This window comes from Rhineura floridana, chromosome 3 (assembly GCF_030035675.1).
Source record: "Rhineura floridana isolate rRhiFlo1 chromosome 3, rRhiFlo1.hap2, whole genome shotgun sequence".
In the NCBI taxonomy this organism is placed as follows: Eukaryota; Metazoa; Chordata; class Lepidosauria; order Squamata; family Rhineuridae; genus Rhineura; species Rhineura floridana.
The window spans coordinates 206,486,433-206,507,597 of NC_084482.1; the positions used below are offsets into that span (position 1 = coordinate 206,486,433).

At 46.3% G+C, this 21,165-nt stretch overlaps 1 protein-coding gene and 1 non-coding gene across 7 annotated transcripts in view; both read left to right on the forward strand.

Annotated features, from left to right (window-relative positions):
• The first annotated feature begins 787 nt into the window (after nucleotides 1-787).
• The window catches only part of LOC133381294 (zinc finger protein 850-like), a 29,143-nt gene continuing 8,765 nt past the window's right edge, over nucleotides 788-21,165 (forward strand). The window contains exons 1-3 of one of the 6 annotated variants that reach the window (XM_061620236.1): nucleotides 788-889; nucleotides 13,471-13,653; nucleotides 15,326-15,439. The gene's annotated coding sequence lies outside the window, so the exon portion shown is untranslated. Of the gene's footprint in view, nucleotides 890-9,845; nucleotides 9,989-13,470; nucleotides 13,654-15,325; nucleotides 15,440-21,165 lie in introns of those variants that run through there. The other 5 variants (XM_061620235.1, XM_061620232.1, XM_061620237.1 and 2 more) reach the window with 5 other exon arrangements.
• Nucleotides 5,108-5,183, forward strand: TRNAE-CUC (transfer RNA glutamic acid (anticodon CUC)). The gene has a single exon. It is a non-coding gene; the product is annotated as a tRNA-Glu (tRNA).

Sequence of the window (21,165 nt, forward strand, 5' to 3'; positions counted from 1 at the left end):
ATAAAGCGGTATATAAATGTTGTAAGTAAAATAAATAAATTTCAGAGTCACTGTGGCCCTTGGGAACAAAGGAATCTGCCTTATACCAATCATTTGGGCCATTTGGTACCAACTAGTTCAATACTGATAATATGGACTGCCATTGGCTCTCCAGGATTCCAGATAGTCTTTTCCAGAGATTGAATGTTGAATGTTTGCATGGAAAGCATGTGCTCTACCACAGAGCTACAGTCCTTCCCCTGTTTAATAAAGTATCTTTGAAAATTATTTCTTGCAGTTCACTAATGAATGCACAGCATACCTAGGACAGATCCACACCATGCATTTAAAGCACATTTGACATGCATTTGAAGCACATGAATCCCACCACAGAATCATGGGAACTGTAGCTTGTTTAGGGTGGAGGGTGTTGTGCCAGCCTGCACTAAGACGGCTGAAGAGCAGGGAATTGTGGGGTTTTCTTTTTTGATATCTTTTCGATAGCCTAGGATCCTGAAAGGTTAACAACTGGTTTTTGCTAACAGGCATGAGTTGGCAGTTTTACTGCTCAGCTGCAGAGAAGTACAAGGCCCAGCTAACACTTCCTTATCAGTAAGGGGCCTGGTTCCTTCAAGGCCATAACCCTTGGGAAGTGTTAGGGAGGATGTGCCATTTGGCAGGTGAGTGATGAGCCCTTACCTCATCATGAAGCCCTTGATTGGTTAATTGCCTCCAGCTGTTGCTAAGGCCTTTTGCCATAAGTATAGGCAGGAAAATCTATGTTCTTGTTCCTTCTTTGGGTGCCATCATGACTACCTGATGTGACCCGATTAGGATCCAGCTTACCATCAGCTATCCTGACTGGCTCTCTGAGGGGAGAAGGCTAACCAACTGCAAGTCTGTTTGTTCTGTAAGTATAGAACAGGCTAGCTAGACTTTGTTATTTTGTATTTGTGACTGAACTCTCTTAGGTATTCTGTTTTACCTTGCCTACTCTCTTGCCCCCTGCCTGCCCCCTGCTTGCCCTACCACCTCACCCCCGCTCTCTCATCCCCCCACCTGCTCACCTGCCCCCGCTCACTCCACCTGCTCGCTCACTTGCCCTGCCACCCCCACCCCTGCTGTCTCCCCCTGCCTTCCTCCTGCTCGCTTACTCTCCCTGCCGCCCCCCACCTCTGCTCTCTCCCTGCCGCCCCCCACCCTGCTCGCTCTCTCCCTGCCGCCCCCCACCCTGCTCGCTCTCTCCCTGCCGCCCCCCACCCTGCTCGCTCTCTCCCTGCCGCCCCCCACCCTGCTCGCTCTCTCCCTGCCGCCCCCCACCCTGCTCGCTCTCTCCCTGCCGCCCCCCACCCTGCTCGCTCTCTCCCTGCCGCCCCCACCCTGCTCGCTCTCTCCCTGCCGCCCCCACCCTGCTCGCTCTCTCCCTGCCGCCCCCACCCTGCTCGCTCTCTCCCTGCCGCCCCCACCCTGCTCGCTCTCTCCCTGCCGCCCCCACCCTGCTCGCTCTCTCCCTGCCGCCCCCCACCCTGCTCGCTCTCTCCCTGCCGCCCCCCACCCTGCTCGCTCTCTCCCTGCCGCCCTCCACCCTGCTCGCTCTCTCCCTGCCGCCCCCCACCCTGCTCGCTCTCTCCCTGCCGCCCCCCACCCTGCTCGCTCTCTCCCTGCCGCCCCCCACCCTGCTCGCTCTCTCCCTGCCTACCTATCCACCCCCCACTCCTGCCTTACTCATAGGAATCTTGTTGTGGTTTATATGGTATTGCATTTAATAAAGCATCACTGTCTTTTCTTTTTCTTTTTCTGTTTGCATTTCATTTACCTTTAACCTCACTCCCTTTTATCCTTGGAAGAAACAACAGTGGTTGCATGTGGTCGCTCAACCCCCTTAAACTCACTGATGATGCACCTTGTTGTTCGCATGATAGTTTCTTTCTTGCCCAATAGTGATAAAAGAGAATTCACATATTGGGAAGTGTGGCTGCAATTCTTGTTGTTCCCACGCTACTGCCTATGAAGGCTGATCAAACCATGTGGGTTTTCTCTCTGTCAATTATTCACTGGAATTGGGTTGGCTGTCAAAGTGAGTTCATAGCAGCCCACAGAGTAGACAGAAAAGAGTAGAGAATCTTCTTAACTCTTATTTCCCAGGCTGCCCATTAGCTACCAGGCCAAGTTCAAGGTTCTGATTTTGGTGTACAAAGCCCTACGCCGCTTGGGACCAGGATACCTGAAAGATCATTCTACCATTTATATACCCAGTTGATCACTATGATCTGCAGATGAGGGCCTCCTGCAGATTCCATCTTATCAGGAGGTCCATTCCGCACAACATAGGAAGTGGACCTTTAGTGTTGTGGCACCTACACTTTCGAATTCCCTCCCCTTAAATATTAGACTGGTGCCATATCTGATATCTCTTTGGTGTCTACTGAAGATCTTCCTCTTTCAGAAATCCTTTGAAGTAGAAACCTTATCTGTGCATCTGTGCTAGAACAACTTTTTAAGTTGTTTTTTTTAAAGATATTTTTAAGATATTCTGTTTTAATACATTTTTAAAGATGTTCTGTTTCAATGTGTTTTAAAGTCTTTTGTTCTTAAGATGATTTAAACTGCTTTTAGTGTTTTTGCTTGCCACCCTGGGCTCCTTCTGGAAGGAAGGGTGGGATTTAAATTGCATAAAAATGAATAAAATACTATTCTATGATCAAGAGCTCTTGACTGATAATGTTGCCCCCCAATATTGTAGGCATGATTGCTCCAAAAGAGTAAAGCACCAATCCGAGAAGGTTTCTAGTTACTGCTTTAGAGTGGGACCCCCCCCCCCTCCAATCAGTCATAGAAGATTTCATTTGCATTGTCAAGAGTTTTCTGATAATCTTCCTCTGGTTGTTATTGAGATGTACACTTACCTGGTAGTAAACCCCACTGGACCCAGTGGGACTTACTTCCAAGTAAGCATGCATAGGAACGGGCTATAACACTGCAGTCCGAGGCACATTTACTTTGGGAACTGGGAGAAGAAAACTGCTGTTCTGCAGCTCAAAATCCTACTTACCTCCTTTTCCACTTTCCCTCCTCTTTAACAGACATTTCCTAGGAGCCAATCAGCCTGAAAGGGGAGGCATATGGTCTTCTCAGTGGCTGACTCACCCCCTTCCACTCTGATGGGCTCCAATCAGCATGAACTGACTAGGAAGGAGTGAAGAAACTGTTCTCAAGGCTAACAGGCTTCCCCTTTCGTGCTGATTGGTTCGTAGGAGGCATAGGGCTCCTGCTGCCAAAACAGTAAGGGGAGGATTGTAAACCACCCAGAGAGCTTCGGCTATGGGGCGGTATATAAATTGAATTAATAAAATAAATAAATAAATAAATAAATAATAATGACGACCCGGAGTGCCCTGGCTGAACTGCAACCCTGGATCCAAGGTTCAGTCCCCGGAATCTCCAGGTGAGGCTGGGAATGGCCGCCATCTGAAAGCCTGGAAAGTAACTGCCAGTTAGTGTGGACAATACTATCTTCAGAACAAGACTTTAAAACATATTAAAACAAAAAATGAGCTAAACGGACTAACAGTCTGACTCAGTATAAAGCAGGTTATTAGGTGAACAACGCTGCTCCACCCCTGCCCTCTACTGGGAACCAGACTTGCTTGGGAGGGGGCAGGGGGCATAGCTGTGGTGCTTTTAGCCTGCCAGGGAGCTGGAGGGCTTCACAGCCTCTTGAGTTTCCTTCACCTCCAAAGGGCCTTCCCAATTTCCCTTCTGCTAGGCAAAGGAAAGTGGCGGGAGCTGGAAACTGGGAGCAGGCCCTGATCTGCCCTTCTCAGGCTCAAGTCTCAAGGCAGAGGATGGTTAGGGGTAGTAGGGAAGTGGTAGCCCATCTGCGTCTGGGAGGGCCGCAGATTCCCCGTCCCTGTTCCAGAGAGCAGATGCCCAGGAGGCTTTGCTCCTGCCCCTCCACGTCTGGTGGTATTTTAAGTAAAAGGAGGGGAGATCTGTCTATAAATGTGCTTGAAGGAAGAGGAGGCTGTTTGTACTTTGAGGCTTCTGGAATCTGCCACAGTGACTCTGTTGATCCATTCCTGGGGTGTCCCAGGGTTGTGCGCCTGGGGACTTTGGTGTTTTATGGCTACGCTAAGCTTGCCTGGTGCTAGCGCTTGCCCCGGTCAGGCCCTGTTCAAGGGCTCCAGGACTCAGACTCAGCCCTTAATCAGCCCACCCTGCTGCCAGCTCACTCATCCTCAGGCACAGAGTCCTAGAATCGCAGAGTTGGAAGGGGCCTACAAGGCCATTGAGTCCAACCCCCTGCTTAATGCAGGCATCCAAATAAAAGCTCTCATCTGCAACAGACAGCAAGCCAACTGCCTCCACCTCATTGCCCCATTTGGTCCCTGAGAAAGGGTGAAATGGGGGGGGGTCAGTCTTCTCAGAGCCTGGCATTCTGGGAAAGGTGCCCAGGCATCGCTTATATATATAAATATCCATCATATGCAAATCTCTTTATGGGTAAACTGGAACAGGAGATCCTCAAAAAGGCCATCAACAAACCACTTATATGGTGGCAATACATTGACGACATCTTTATGGTCTGGACGAATGGTAAAGAGAGTCTGGAACAATTTAAAAATTACATCAACTCTATCCATCCCTCTATTAAGTTTACATTTAATAGTACAAATGACAATCCGCACATTTCTTTTCTGGATGTCCTTCTTACCATTGAAAACAACAAAATAGCCACTGATCTCTACAGCAAACCCACTGATGCCCACACCTATTTAAACTGGAAATCCTGCCATCCTAGGCATATAAAGAACACTGTGTATAGCTTAGCTCTGAGAATCAAACTTATTTGCAACACTGAAGATAAATACCAGAGACGGATCAGTGAACTTAAAGAACACCTTCAAAGAGGATATTCTCCACATATTATGAACTGCAACATCCACCGAGCCTCCATTCTGTCCAGAGAAAACCTCCTCCATCATACTGAGGTATATTATGTATTTTAATCAAGGAAGGGCTCTAGCTAGTCCAGAGCAGGACAGAACGAGTCTAGGCCCCCTACCTGAACCTCTGGGAGCTACTGCCAGTCAGTGTAGACAATGCGGAGCGAGAGACTATCTCTTAAGGAAAGGGCTGTAGCTCAGTGAGAGAGCATCTGCCTCTCATGCAGGAGGTCCTGGGTTCAACCCCCAGCATTTCCAGGTAGAGCTGGGAGAGAATTGCATGTGAAACCCTGGAGAGCTGCTGCCAGTCCGTATAGGTGACACTGAGCTAGATGGAACAATGGTCTGTTTTGCTATTAGACAGCTTCCTACGTCCCTTATGTTCGCAGCCCAGGGGACCCCAAACCACAGATGACGGCACAGAAAAGGGATTTCATTTGTGTCAGTGGGGTGCAAGAAGAAAAGGGGTAATGATGTGCCCCACAACTTTAGTAATACACAGGGCCATATAAAACAGTCCCCAATAGGGTTGCCAGGCTTGGGGCCTGAGAATAATTCTCAAGGCAAGAGGCCTTCTGTATCTTTAAAAGTTGTGCAGGGGGAAGGGAGAATTTCACCTTGTGGTTTTTCCCATTATACTGTTGCAAGAAAATCTGCACTTGGCTGAATTTTCTCTTCTCTTAAAGATACAAAATCATTCTCAGGCCCTGAGCCTGGCAACCCTAGTCCCCAACCTCACGGCTTACTATCTAGCCTGATGCAGAGCTCTAGAGTAGCATTTCTCAGTGGGGAGGGTGAGGCAGAAGCCACCAGATAGCCTTGGGTTATATCCAGGTGGGTCTCACAGCCTGCCCAGTGCCACCTCCTCCCTTGTCTGCATCCTCCACTAAATGTAAATGTACTGCCCTCAAGTCGATTCTGACTTATGGCAACCCTATGAACAGGGGTTTTCATGAGGCTGAGAGGCAGTGACTGGCCCAAGGTCACCCAGTGAGCTTTATGGCTATGTGGGGATTCGAACCCTGGTCCAACACCTTAACCACTACACCACACTGGCTCGCACCATCCACTAGCCCTCCCATAACCTTTTGGTTGGACCAATGCCAGCACCTCCTGGAAGGCAGAGTAAAGGCAGCCTGGAGAAGACAAAAAAGTTCTGGGTCAGTGGGTGGGCAGAATGGGCCAGAGGAGGCACTGGAGGAAATGGGAAAGGGAGGTGAAAGGTGAATATTGGTATTTTAAAAAAAAGAAAACCTGCTGAGAATAATAAACAAACAAAGTACAAACAGAAGGGAGGGGATGGAAAGGTGTTCTAGGCAGGGTTGTGGAGTCGGTACGCCAAACCTTCGCCTCCGACTCCTCTATTTTTCTACTGCCCGACTCCTTCATAAATGTCAAATGTATATTAACTAGTAATAACAAATTTACTGTAGTAAAATGGTAGCACAAGGCATTTCATCACCACCACATGAATCATCAGGCTAGATTGATAGAACATAAAATATATTTATTTGATTAAAATTTCTGAACAAGAAAGCTTTCCTAAATTCCTATGAAAGTGAATGCAACAAGCTATGCATTTAATAATTAAAAAAAAGGTTTTTAACAGAAACATAGGATATACCTTAAAACTAAAGAATATATAAAATTATGACTAACAGAATACATAAGCTGTCCTCTTACAAACTTTTTATAATTACATTACCAAATGCTTTCCTATAATTTCTTTAATAAACATATGTACTACAGAATTAGGTCTAATAGACCACAAAATTATTTATTTGAGCAAAGAATCTGAACAAAAAAAATGCTGTCAGATGAAAACATACAAGACACTGTTACGCACTTAATATTTTTAATAAATCTACAAAGAATTTGTCCTCAGAAAAAGAATCGCCTCAATCAGCTCCTCCTCCATGGATGCCCTCAAATCTGATCTAATTATTCTAAGAGCAGAGAACAACCTCTCAGCACTAACTTGGGTCGGTGGCAAAGCAGTAACCACCAGGGCAACATCTCTGACCATTTCAGGATATAAGGGAATGGCTTCTTGCACTGTTAGTTTTGATGAACGATCAAATTTTTCTACTTCTTTTAGTGCAAGTGAGAAATTTTGCTGAAATTTACTCAGTTTGTTCTGCATGGGTTCGGAGGAATCCTTTTCTATGCGGCGATGCTTTGCACGCTCCTTGTGATCCAAATCTTTTTCAAAATCAAATTCATCCTCATTTGATGAGGCTGAAGACATGGCAACACTAACTTCTTCCTCCTGACATTTCTGTAACCCAGTCATCCTAACTGCTACCTCACGCAGAGCATCTTTCCCTTTAGTCAGCTGTTCACCATCCAGCAGAATCCGGTGCATTGGGTCTACATAAACAGCTGCCAAAAGAATCTTGTTTTGTAATAATAGTGCCTCTCTTCGTTTCATTGAAGTAGCAATGCCATCTGCAATTAACCCTCCTTTGGGACAGGCAAAACATCAGGTTCTTCCACTCCTTCAAGAAAATGCCTGGAGTTAAGTCCTCAGCTTGTAATTTTTTAGTCACTGCTGTTGGCGTGGAAAATTCTCCCTCTTCTGAGGTTTATGTCTGTTATAAAAAATGTATCTCTCCCTAACTTTTTAGGCTTGTGCTAAGTATGTGTTAATTCTTGGCAAAGCAATGACATCTATAATCTGTTGTAACTGCCTCACTTTATCTAGAACAAAGACAGAGAATGTTCCTTTTAGAGACAATTTCAATGATGCATTTAACCACTGGTCACAAAGTGTCTGTTTGAAGGGGTGATAACATTAGGGTAAGATCTAACAAGAACAGGAAGACAGAAAGGATGAGACTTCACCTTCTGTTTCTTTGAACACATATGTTCCCTATATTATGTCTGTTTACATCCTCATTTGATGACTCTTGTTGATCTATAAATTGTTGCTGTTTCCTGAATAAAGTTGTCTTTCTGACCAAGGTTGCACTCTCAGTTGGACTGGGAGCTTCTTTGGGGCAGTCAGAACCTTTGATCAAAGTTCTATTGTGTTTGGATCATGTTTTCTTTCCTCACTTGATTCAGGGTCCAATTGCAGCTCGTGTCTTACCTGGGGAAGGTGGCACAGCTAGATAGCCATTGAGATCTTGCCCATCACTGTGAATGGGTGATGAAGCAACTCTTCCAATTCTGTCATCTGTGTCCATTGACCTTCGCTTAGCATCACTTGAGGGTTGGCCATGTCCACAAGAAAAGGTTTCAGGTCAAGCAAGCACTGAGTCATTAAGTAGGTACTGCCCCAGCGTGTGGCTTGATCTATAATTGCCCCTTTTCCAGCGCGTCTCTTCAAAATGGGATCAACTTTTGGTGTTCTGGCAGCAGTAACTAATTTCCTCTCCTTGCCAATCAGAGCAGCAGCATGTCCTTCTTTCAGACTGTCTCTTATTGCCAGCTGCTGTGTGTGCGCAACACAGCGCATATGATGAATTCGGGAGAGTTTTGAGGCAGCTTCAACAAGATCCTCTAAAGGATCACCATTTTGTTGTTGTTCTGTAGCAACTTCAGTTTGTTCCTCAGTTGCAGGAGCTTGCTCTTCTGTTTCAAACATTCCTATATCTCTAAGTGTTCTTCTAGCTGTTTGTCACCTTCATTATCTGCATTCATTAGTTTAATTGCACTTAACATGTTTGAAGCATTGTCAGTTACAATACAAAGAACTTGTTCTTTTTTAAGTTCATAATCTTGCAGAACCTTTTCCACTAAGAGCTGGAGAAACTCGCTGGTGTGATGAGCTTCTGTGTCCTTTTACTGCCAGCATCTTGGTAACTATTTCATTCTTGTCACAAACAAATCGGACATTGATGGCAAAATAGTTCACTCTGTGGCATGTGCAGGCATCTATTTCAAGAAATACAAAGCGTCCCCTGAGAGTTTTTTGAAGTTCTTCTTTTTGGTTAAGGGCTTCTTCAATCACTATTTTTCTAATACTATCTCTTCCCAGAGAAACACCAAGTTTGCGGGCCATTTCTCCATTCAGATCTGTAAAAGCCGTTAGTGAAAATAATGATAAAGGCACACCATCCTTTGCAACAAGTTCTATGATATGTTTTTTGAATGTATCTGCTGTCATTGTTACAGTAACTTTGTCACCGAGAAAATATCTTGTAACTGATGTCTGAGAAGTTTTCTGATCGTTTGCTTGGCTGGAAGTGCTGGGCATTAGTTCCTGGCTTTTGCGCGACTGTCAAAGGACCAGGAAGGAGGGATGGAAAAGTGTGCATGTTGGCGGGAGATTAGGAGCCAGGAAATTACAAGAGGTGGATGAAAATACGTTGGGCTTTATCCAAAGTAGCACTAAAGGCTGCAATCCTTACCTGGGAGGAAGTCCCATTGAACCTAGTGGAGCTTACTCCTGAGCAGACATGTCCTGGATTGCAGCCTAAGAGGATCCCATCAGAGCAATGAGACTTTTACTGCTCCCCTCCACCGCACACCCGGTGCTTTCCCCAGATCTGCTCCAAAGGGTTAGAAGAATCCCTGGAACAGATTTAGGGGATGTCCTGTTCCACAAGCAGAAATCCTTGCACTAACTGGACGTGAGAGGCATGTGGAGGGAGAAGGAGAAATAAAAAAAGAAGTTTACCAGGATGTGCAAATCCTCCCTAAAATGGGGAGGTTGAGCCACAACACTTTCAGAGCAAATGTCTGTACTTAGCTTGAGGAAAGCTGAGCTATGGAACACCTTGGCACAAGGAAAAACGCTGTGGCAAAGAACATAGGGATTTCCAAAGATGGATCAGATCTCAAAAGGAAGCAACGCCGCTAATTGCCAGCTGACCGTGCCAAACTGCCTCTATATGCCATCAATTGGAATGCAGTGGAAAGGTTGGTAGAGGGGGAAATACCAGTTCTGCCACTCAGTCCTCCAAAGGTTATTGAGGTCCGGTTCCTAGAGAGGCAGGAAGTTTGATAGGTGAAGGGAATGCCCCTCCTTCCGAGTCGCCAGGGCTGGAAATCGGTCTGGGGCGAATTCTTTGTCGAGCCCGATGCAAGGACAGGAGAGACAGAGGTAAACGTTCAAGGTGGGGAAAACACCCAGAAGGTGCCTTTGGGGGAGGGTTGAGGGAAAAGAGGGGAAATCCTCCCCAAAGAGTTACAGGTAGGGGGTGATCCTTGCAAAGTGGGTCTCAAAGTGCTGCGGGGTTTCCATTGCAAGTTCCTCTTTGAAGCCACCCCTCCTTTGAAGTTCAGCCCGGCCCCTTGGGGTGAGGAGGGGAGACGCGCTGGGGCAGAGGAACCGGCCGTGCTTGCCTGGGGGAGGCAGAGCGTTCTCTCTCTCTCTCTCAAAGAAACAAACCTAGCAAAGGGTTCAAGGGACAGAGTTGCTCCCTTTTCTTACAACAGCGGAGAAGTTTATCATCCCTAGCCTAGAGATAGGGATCTCTAGGGGGACTGAATGTGGTTCTGTGGCGTATAAAAATACTTGGAAAATGGCAATGGGAGAAGGGAGGGATGTGCCTCAAATGTTGAGTATGGGCAAACTAAGCGATTCTTATACAGTTTCGGCGGAGGAACCACCAGATTCGTGGGGGGGCGGCGGCAAGGGGGGGATAGCTGTGCCTTTTCAGTCTGCAGAAAAGGAGTTTGCAGCCTCTGAATTCCCTTTCCCTCCGAAGAGCCTTGCCAGTTTCCCCTTCCTGGCAAGGGAAAGCGGTGGCAGCTGGAAACTGGGAGCAGGCCCTTATCTGCCCTTTGCAAGCTCAAGTCTCAAGCAGGCGATGGTTATGGGTGGGGAGAGCCCTAGCCCATCTGCCTCTGGGAGGGCCGCAGCTTCCCCTTCCCTGTTCCAGAGAGCAGATGCCAAGGAGGCTTTGCTCCTGCCCCCTCCACAGGTGGTGTCTGTTCAGTGCTTGAAGGAAGGGGAGGCTGTTTATTTATTTAGTTATTTATTTTATTATTATTTTTACCCCGCCCTTTTTCCAAAACTGGAACTCACGGCGGCTTCCAGATAAAAGCACACATATAATTAAAAACATACAAAAGTCTAGATTAAAATCAAATCGAACAATTTACAGTATTAAAACCATTCATACATACAGTTAAAATCATTCAAACTCAGTTTAAAATAATACAGTTAGGCAACAGCAATGCAGCACCCTTCAAGACCTGTCCTTAACAGCTTTCACTTCCAAAGGCTTGTTGAAATAAAAAAGTGTTTGCTTGCCGACGGAAGGACTGCAAGGAGGGGGCCATTCTTGCTTCCCTAGGAAGGGAGTTCCAAAGCCTCGGGGCAGCCACCAAAAAGGCCCTATCTCGCGGCCCCACTAGTCGTGCTTGTGAGGACGTAGGTATCGAGAGAAGGGCCTCTCGTGAGGATCTCAGGGGCTGGGCAGGCTCATATAGGGAGATACGGTCTGACAGATAGCCTGGACCTAAGCCATATAGGGCTGTATAGGTCATCACCAGCACTTTGAATTGTGTCCGGAAACAGAGTGGCAACCAGTGGAGCTTTTGTAACAGGGGAGTCGTATGGTCCCTGTAACCAGCCCCAGTAAACATTCTGGCTGCAGCACGTTGCACCAACTGAAGTTTCCGAACAGTCTTCACAGGCAGTCCCACGTAGAGCGCGTTACAGTAATCTAAGCGGGATGTAACTAAGGCATATGTCACCGGATCAGACGGCTCAAGGAACCGTTTGCGCTTTGAGGCTTGGGGGATTTGCATGAGTGATGCTGTTGACCCTTTCCTGGGGTGATCCACGGTTTTAAGAATGGAGGCTTTCATGCGGACTACGAGCTGGGAGACCATGGTTCGAATCCTCACACAGCCATGGAGTGTACTGTCACTACCTCTCAGCCTCAGAGGAAGACAATGGTAAACCGCCTCTGAATACCGCTGACCATGAAAACCCTCTTTATAGGGTCACAATAAGCCAGGATCGACTTGAAGGCAGTCCCAGTCATGCCTGGCACCAGCAGTTTCTCATGTCAGACCCCAGCCAAGGGCCTCAGGACTCAGAAGGGCCTTAACCAGCCCGACCTGGTGCCTGCTCACTTGTCCTTCCATTTGCAGCCACTGCCTAACCAACCGCCTTAATCTCACCGCCTCATCTGCTTCAGCCCCCCCACGTTATATTTGTTCAACACTTTTTACAAAATGCATCAAAATCATTTACAAAAAATATTAAAATGTAGAACATCTTACTGTGCAAGAGCAAAGTCCCCGGGATCATGGCCTCTGTGTAGGGATCTTTTATCTTTTTGGCACCTACTGAAGACCTTCCTCTTTCAACAAGCCTTTTAAGTAACTCAAGGAAGGGTGCAAAGCAAGGAGGCGAGGGATGTGACCAGGGCCGGCACCAAGCATGCCGGAGACCTTGGGCCCCAGCCTGCCCGGGCCCCGGTACCTGCATGCATGCCCCACCTATCTACCTTTCGTGATCCATGGCAGGCCTGCTGCAGATCATGGAGAGGGAGCTCCCAGACACCCCCCTACTGCCACAGAAGCCAGCAATGGGCACCTGCATGCCACCCCTACCTCTCCCTTGACGTAAATGCTGGTTGCGCTATGAGCACATGCCTGCCATCAACCAAGATGGTGGCCAAGGCTTCCCTAAGGGACTGATGCCTCCACCGCCATCTTGGTTGATGGCACATATGCATGCTACACGCGCACATTGTTCAAAGGCAGCCGTATGTAACTGTGCCCGGGAATAAGAGGCACTGCAGTTGCTGTAATCACAGTCTCTCTATAACGGGCACAAGTCAAAAGTCTGGCTGCTGAAGTTTCTGATCACTCCTCGGAGGCAGCCCCACAACAAGAGCTCTACAGTAATCCGGGTGTGGGGAACCTCAAGCCTGGAGGCCAAATGTGGCCCCCAGGCCTCTCTGTCTGGCCCTTGGGACTCTTCCCAGGCCATGCCACTTCTCCAAGCCACATACTTCCCTGATGCTCTCCCTCCCCAAGTGCTTTTGCCTGGCTTGAAGGTGTCCTTGAACTATGATAATGCGTTTTGGCTTGTGTGACACAGGGTGGAGAATTGTGTGTGTAGACGCCTCCCATTTTTGTTTAGCTGGAGTGCAGCCTAATGTAGAAAGGGAAGAGCCACATCCATTCCTCTGCCTGCTTTGGCCTCTGACTCCATCCAGCACTGGCATGCGGTCCCTGGAAGGTTCCCCAGGGGGAATGCGGCCCCTGGGCTGAAAAAGTTTCCTCATCTCAAATGTGATTGAACTAAGGCCTGTGTGACCATGTCCAGATCTGAACAGTTCTGGGAATGGGGGTACACTGATGCCATATCAGCATCAACTGTGCAAAACCCCTCCTGCCCACTGCCAAATTCTGGATAATGTAAACTTTGGAAATGTAAAGTTTCCAATGTAAAGACCTAAGTAGAAAGCAAAGACAGGCCTTTCAAAGAGATTAAACGACCATTGGGCTTCATAACCACTTTCACCCCATTTTTCAGCTGTGGTGGCCCACCCCCTCTGCCTCTCACCCAAAGAGGGCCCCACTCTGCACCAGCAGACTCTCACTCTGTGGCTCCTTTCACCCTCTCATCCAGCCCATCCAGGCTCCCACCCTGAATGATACGCATTGTTGCCCACAAGCATCCACAGCAAGACCCTCCTACCTCTTGGCCCCAGGAGCATCAGAGCACAGCACAGACACACAAGACAAAGAGGGTGGCAACAAGCTACAGCAGCTATTCCTCTCCCCAGCCCTGACAGACTGCCTGGGCTGCAAGGTCCGTACAGATTTGCTGGCTTCTTCCATCTCTCTCCTTATCAGCCAGCACAAACAGTGTTTGCTGTCCTTGGGAGAAGGGCGAAGGTGGCTTTCTGGCATAGAAATATTTGGAGAGTAGCAATTGCCGGGTGGGAGAGTGTTGCACCTCAGTGGGTCAAGCAAAACAAGTGATTTTCATGCATAGGAACCAGATGTGTGGATATAGGGGGCAGGGAATGGCTGTGCTTCTTTTAGTTTGCCAGAGAGCTGGAAGATTTTACAGCCTCTGAATTTCCTTCACCCTTGAAGGGCCTTGCCAGTTTACCCTTCTGCTGATAATGGGAAAGTGGAGGGAACTAGAAACTGGGAGCAGGCCCTGATTTGCCCTTCTCAAGCTCAACTCTCAAGGCAGGCAATGGTTAAGGGTTGTAGGGAAGTTGTAGCCCATCCGCCTCTGGAGGGCCCCAGGTTCACCTTCCCTGTTCCAGAGAGCTTTGCTCCTGCCCCCTCCACAATTGGGGGCAATTCAGTGCTTGAGGGAAGAGGAGTCTGTTTGCTCTACAAGGATCCTGGGATTTCATGAGTGATTCTGTGCACCCACTCCGGGGTGTCCCAGGATTGTAAGAATGGGGACTTCAGTGTTTTATGGCTACACTAAGCATGTCTGGTGCCAGCAGGCAGCCAACGTCGAGCACTGGCCAAGGCCCCAGGACTCAAAGGGCCCTTAACCAGCCCGACCTTCTGTCTGCTCACTCAAGCCCAGGGCTGGCTTCCATCAGCGGCACCTGCCTAGCCAACTGACATGTTATGATATTTGTTTACCACTCTTTACAAAATGGCTCAAAGCGACTTACAAAATATTAAAATCTAGAACTGCTTGCCAGATATTTAAAATCCAAAACACAGAAGAAAATAGGAAATGAAGGGGTTGTGTCCAACGTAGCATGAAGGCAATTGTTCCAGGGTTTCTCTGTGCATGATGAAATGACCTGTCCCTCTCCTCCCCTCATGCACCCCCTATTCAGTTCTGTGTTTTTTCCCAACCCTCCAAAGTAGATGGAGATGGTGCAGGGCGCATGTGGGAGGAGGAGTGGGGCACTCCATTCTGCTAGCGTTAACTAGTGCTGGCCCAAACCATTAGCTGGATACTGCCGACTAAAAGCATACCACATTGCCGTCAAATTAAGATAAAATAAAGCCTGATTAAACAGGACAGGCCCCTCCAGACTGGTGTTCTTTGGAAGACATAATAGTAATAGCATTAGTGGTGGATTTATGCTGGATAGTCTGACCATCATTCTGCTATATTACTTGTTCTGCGATGCTTCCTCAGTGTTTCTGCATTAGTGCCGTCCAGAAGGGCTGTTGTGGAACAAAAGCAAGACAGAAAGCAAACAACCCAAAGCATTTGTGATATGAAAATATGGAATTTCAAGTTACGAAAAGTTCCTGATTGGAACAGAGGAGTATGATTGCCCCAAAGCTTTTCAGGTCCAAATAGTGTTGAAAGTGGGATCATGTATCACCGTCCAGATAGCATCATGAGCACAAATCCTCATGAATGAACTATAAAGAGTGGCCCAATATTGCCTGTTTTCAAATCATTTGCCTTCAGTCCATTTGCCTTTCGGTTCAGATGGAGAATGGGCAAGAGGGATCTTGTGAATTTCTCGGTATTTTTCCAATCACAGGTGCCATGAATGACAGTTATGGTGGATTTTTTATCTCACGAAGAAGAGCTTCTGCTGCACTGACATCAGCTTCTGGCTTGAAGGAAAAATTATCTGTCTGGGAGAGATTGACAGGTAGGTCCTTCAAGATACGCTGTGGGCCTCCAGATGACCTGTTTGTTGAGTATTTATCCTGATTTGCTTGCACAAACCTTACAGGGACGTTAAATGATAAGAACATAAGGTCAGCCCGCAGAATCAGGCTAATGGCTCATCTAGTCCAGCATCGTGTTCTCACAGTGGCCAACCAGATGCCCACAGGAAGCCCGCAAGCAGGACCTGACTGCAAGAGCGCTGTCTCTCTTGCTGTTTCCAACAACTGGTATTCGGAAGCTTACTCCCTCCGACTATGGAGGCAGAACATAGCCATTGATAGCTTTTTCCATGAATTTGTCTAATCATCTTTTGAAGTCATCCAGGTTGCTGGCCATCACTGCCTCTTGTGGGAGTGAAATTCATATCTGCTGTGCAAAGAAATACTTTGTTTTGTCTGTCCTGAATTTTCCAACATTCAGCTTCTTTGGATGTCCACAAATTCTAGTGTTATGTGAGAGGGAGAAAAAATTTTCTCTATCCACTTTCTCCATGCCACACATAATTTTATACACCTCTGTCATGTTACCTCTGACTTGTCTTTTCTCTAAACTACAAAGCCCCAAATGCTACAACTCATAGGGGAGTCACTCCACCCCCTTGATCATTCTGGTTGCCCTTTTCTGAACCTTTTCCAACTCTACAATATCCTTTTTGAGGTGAGGCGACCAGAACTGTACACAGTATTCCAAATGCAGCCATCCCATAGATTTGTGTAACAGCATTATGTTGTTGGCAGTTTTATTTTCAGTACCTTTCCTAATTATCCCTTTGTTGTTGTTATGTGCCTTCAAGTCGATCACGACTTATGGCGACCCTATGAATCAGTGACCTCCAATAGTATCTGTCATGAACCACCTTGTTCAGATCTTGTAAGTTCAGATCTGTGGCTTCCTTTATAGAATCAATCCATCTCTTGTTTGGCCTTCCTCTTTTGCTACTCCCTTCTCTTTTTCCCAGCATTATTGTCTTTTCTAGTGAATCGTCTTCTCATTATGTGTCCAAAAAATGATAACCTCAGTTTCATCATTTTAGCCTCTAGTGATAGTTCTGGTTTAATTTGTTCTAACACCCAATTATTTGTCTTTTTCGCAGTCCATGGTATGAGCAAAGCTCTCCTCCAGCACCACATTTCAAATGAGTTGATTTTTCTCTTACCCGCTTTTTTCACTGTCCAACTTTAACATCCATACATAGAGATTGGGAATACCATGGTCTGAATGATCCTGATTTTAGTGTTCAGTGATACATCTTTGCATTTGAGGACCTTTTCTAGTTCTCTCATAGGTGCCCTCCCCAGTCCTAGCCTTCTTCTGATTTCTTGACTATTGTCTCCATTTTGGTTAATGACTGTGCCCAGGTAATTATAATCCTTTACAAGTTCAATGTCCTCATTGTCAACTGTAAAGTTACATATGAAATAATGGGCTCAAGTTACAGAAGCCAGATTTCTACTGAACATCAGGAAAAACTTTTAGACCTGTACAACAATGGAACCAATTCCCTAGGGAGGCGGTGGGCTCTCCAGCACTAGAGGCCTTCAAGAGGCAGCTGAACAGGCACCTGTTGGGGATGCTTTCATTTGGATTCCTGCACTGAGCAGGGGGTTGGACTTGATGGCCTTATAGGTCCCTTCCAACTCTATGATTCTATAAATCTTCTGTTGTCATTACTTTAGTCTTCTTGATGTTCAGCTAAGTCCTGCTTTTGTGCTTTCCTCTTTAACTTTCATCAGCATTCGTTTCAAATCATTACTGGTTCCTGCTAATAGTATGGTATCGTCTGCATATCTTAAATTATTGATATTTCTCCCTCCAGTTTTCACACCTCCTTCATCTTGGTCCAATCCCGCTCTCCATATGATATGTTCTGTGTGTAGATTAAATAAATAGGGTGATAAAATACACCCCTATCTCACACCCTTTCCGATGGGGAACCAGAGGGTTTCTCCATATTCTGTCCTTACAGTAGCCTCTTGTCCAGAGTATAGGTTGTGCATCAGGACATTCAGATGCTGTGGCACCCCCATTTCTTTTAAAGCATTCCATATCCATTCCATTATCCAACATATGTTTGCGATATGATCTCTGGTGCCTTTTCCCTTTCTAAATCCAGCTTGGATGTCTGGCATTTCTTGCTCCATACATGGTAAGAGCCTTTGTTGTAGAATCTTGAGCATTACTTGCATGGGATATTAAGGCAATAGTTTGATAATGACTGCATTCCCTGGGATCCCCTTTCTTTGGAATTGGGATGTATATGGAACACTTCCAGTCTGTGGGCCATTGTTTAGTTTTTCATATTTCTTGAGAAATGTTTGTCAAAATTTGGACTGATTCAGTCTCAGTAGCTTGTTACAATTCTATCGGTATGCCATCTGTTCCTGGTGATTTGTTTTTTCAAGTATTTTAAGAGCAGCTTTCACCTCACATTCTAAAATTTCTGGTTCTTCATCATACGGTTCCTCCATGAATGAATCTGTCATCCTGGCATCTCTTTTATAGAGTTCTTCAGTGTACTGCTTCCATAAATAATAATAATAATCTTCCTTTGATTTTATCTCAATCAGTCAGTGTGTTCCCGTTGGTTATTCAACATCCCTACTCTTGGTTTAAATTTCTCTTTAATGTCGCTAATCTTTTATCCCTAGCAAGGATTTATATCTAGCCTTTATTGAGAATTCATTCTGATTTGTTTAAGAGGCAGTTATTGCAGAGTTTTATACACCTTCATTCCACGTGTTTCTGTGCATTTCCCCATCACTTCCCAAACCACAAAAAATCTGTGCATTTTTTAAAGGTGGATTTGTTGTGCTAGAGCAACAGAGCCCTTTAATCCACTTTAGCTGCAGAAACCTAAAGTTGCAGGTATGGGTTTCAGTCCCGCCCACAAAATGCTGACAGTATGGAGGAACCTGTAGAGTGTGGGTTTCTTTTATATATACAGTGCCTTGCAAAAGTAGTCAGACCCCTGACCAATGCTCTCATATTACTGGATTACAAATAGTACATTGCAATTTCATTCTGTATGGTCTTCTATTTTGAAACACTGAAACGCAAAATCACTTCTTGTAAGGTGACATTGGTTTTATGTTGGGAAATATTTGTAAGAATCATAAAAAACTGAAACATGTTGTTTGCGTAAGTGTTCAACCCCTGTGCTGTGGAAGCTCCCAGTTTACACAGATAAAAGAAATTGCCCTATTGAGGACACAGTTACCTTACCATTGGCCTCCACCTGTGAACCATTAAAGTTGCTGTCACATTGTCAGGATAAAACCCCCACTATGACTGTGGATTTGAAGGAAAATGAAGACCGAGCATCCTACAGAAGTGAGAGATAATTTAATACAAATGCATAGCTAGGTACAAAATAGTATCCAAGTGTTTGGATATCCCAGTGAGCACAGCTGGATCAATAATCAGGAAGTGGAAGCTGCATCACACCACCCAGGCACTGCCAAGAAAAGGCCGTCCCTCAAAACTCAGCGCTCAAACAAGAAGGAGACTTGTGAGGGAAGCCACAGAGAGGCCAGCAATCACTTTGAAGGAGCTACAGAGTTCAGTGGCTGAGAGTAGAGTAATGGTGCACCAGTCAACCATATCAAGAGCTCGGCATCACACTGGCCTGTACAGGAGGGTGGCTAGAAAGAAGCCGTTACTCAAAAAGTACCATCTGAAAGCACGTCTGGAGTTTGCCAGAAAGCAAGAGAGTGCCCCAGCTGCGATGTGGGGAAAGGTTTTGTGGTCAGATGAGACCAAGATAGAACTTTTTGGCCACAACTCAAAGTGCTATGTGTGGTGCAGACCTAACACTGCCATGCCTCAAGACACACCATCCCTACAGTGAAGTATGGTGGTGGCAGCATCATGCTGTGGGGATACTTCTCAGCAGCAGGGACTGGGCATCTTGTTAACATTGAAGGAAGAACGGATGGAGCAAAATACAGGGAAATACTGCAAGAGAACCTGCTTCAGTCCACTTAAAAACTGAAGCTTGAGAGGAAATTCACTTTTCAGCAGGACAATGATCCCAAGCACAAGGCCAAAGCAACATTGGAGTGGCTCAAGAGCAAAAAGGTGAATGTTCTACAATGGCCCAGTCAAAGTCCTGATCTCATTCCCATTGAGAATCTGTGGCGCTATTTGAAAATTGCGGTCCACAAGCAAAGTCCAACCAACCTGAACGACCTGGAGTGAATCTGCCAAGAAGAATAGGCCAAAATCCTTCCGACACTGTGTGCAAAGCTGGTACTTACCTACCCCAAAAGAGTTAAAGCTGTTATTGCAGCGAAAGGTGGCTCTACCAAATATTAATGTGTGGGAGGTGAATATTTATACAAGCAACATGTTTCCGTCTTTTATGTTTCCTACAAACGTTTCCCAACATAGAACCAATGTGACGTTACAATAATTGATTTTGAGTTTCAGTGTTTCAAAATAAAATGTCATACAGAACAAAATCACCGTGTACCATTTGTAATTCAGTAATATGAGAGCATTGGTCAGGAGTCTGAATACTTTTGCAAGGCACTGTATAGATATAATAATAATAATAATAATAATAAAATTTTATTTGTTAGTCGCCCATCTGTCTGACTTAACAGACACTCTGGGCGACTTACACAATATAAAATACAATTTAAAACATATTCATACAACAGTCACCATATTAAACAACAATACATCTAAACCACCCGTTAGTAATACAACATAATAGCCTAACCCACCCCAGAAATCCCGTAGGCCTGCCTGAATAACAAGGTCTTTAAGGCTCGACGAAAAGCCATCAGGGAGGCGGCATGTCGAAGGTCAAAAGGAAGCAAGTTCCAGACGGTGGGGGCCACGACCGAAAAGGCCCTCTCTCTGGTCCGCACCAGCCTAGCTGTTTTCACCGGTGGGACCAAGAGAAGGTCTTGTGAGGCCGATCTTGTTTGGCAGCATATTTGGTGATACTGGAGGCGTTCCTTCAAATAAACTGGGCCAAAACCGTTTAGGGTTTTAAAGGTTAATACCAACACCTTGAATTGGGCCCGGTATACAACTGGCAACCAGTGTAGCTCCATCAACACTGGGGTGACATGATCCCGGCGACAGCTTTGCTTTATTAAGCGTGCCGCCGCATTCTGTACCAGCTGCAATTTCCGGACCGTCTTCAAGGGTAACCCCACGTAAAGCGCATTATAGTAGTCTAATCGAGAGGAGATCAGGGCATGTATCACTCGTGGAAGCAGATGTATAGGAAGGTAGGGTCGCAGCCTCTGTACCAGATGAAGTTGGTACCAGGCTGCCCGACTTACTGCAGATACCTGGGGCTCCATGGACAATTGAGAGTCCAAAATGACCCCCAGGCTGCGGACCTGGTCCTTTAGGGGCAATCTCACCCCATTAAACACCAGGTCAAAGTTTCCCAACCTTCCCTTATCCCCCACCAGTAACACCTCGGTCTTGTCGGGGTTCAGCTTCAGCCTGTTCTCTCCCATCCATCCACTTACGGACTCCAGGCAATTGGACAAGGTTTCCACAGCCAACTCTGGTGAGGATTTAAACGAGAGATAGAGCTGCGTGTCATCCGCATACTGGTGACACTGCAGCCCAAAACTCCTGATGATAGCTCCCAGCGGTTTCATATAAATGTTGAATAGCATGGGGGCGAGGATAGAGCCCTGTGGCACACCACAATTAAGGGGCCAAGGGTCTGAAACCTCA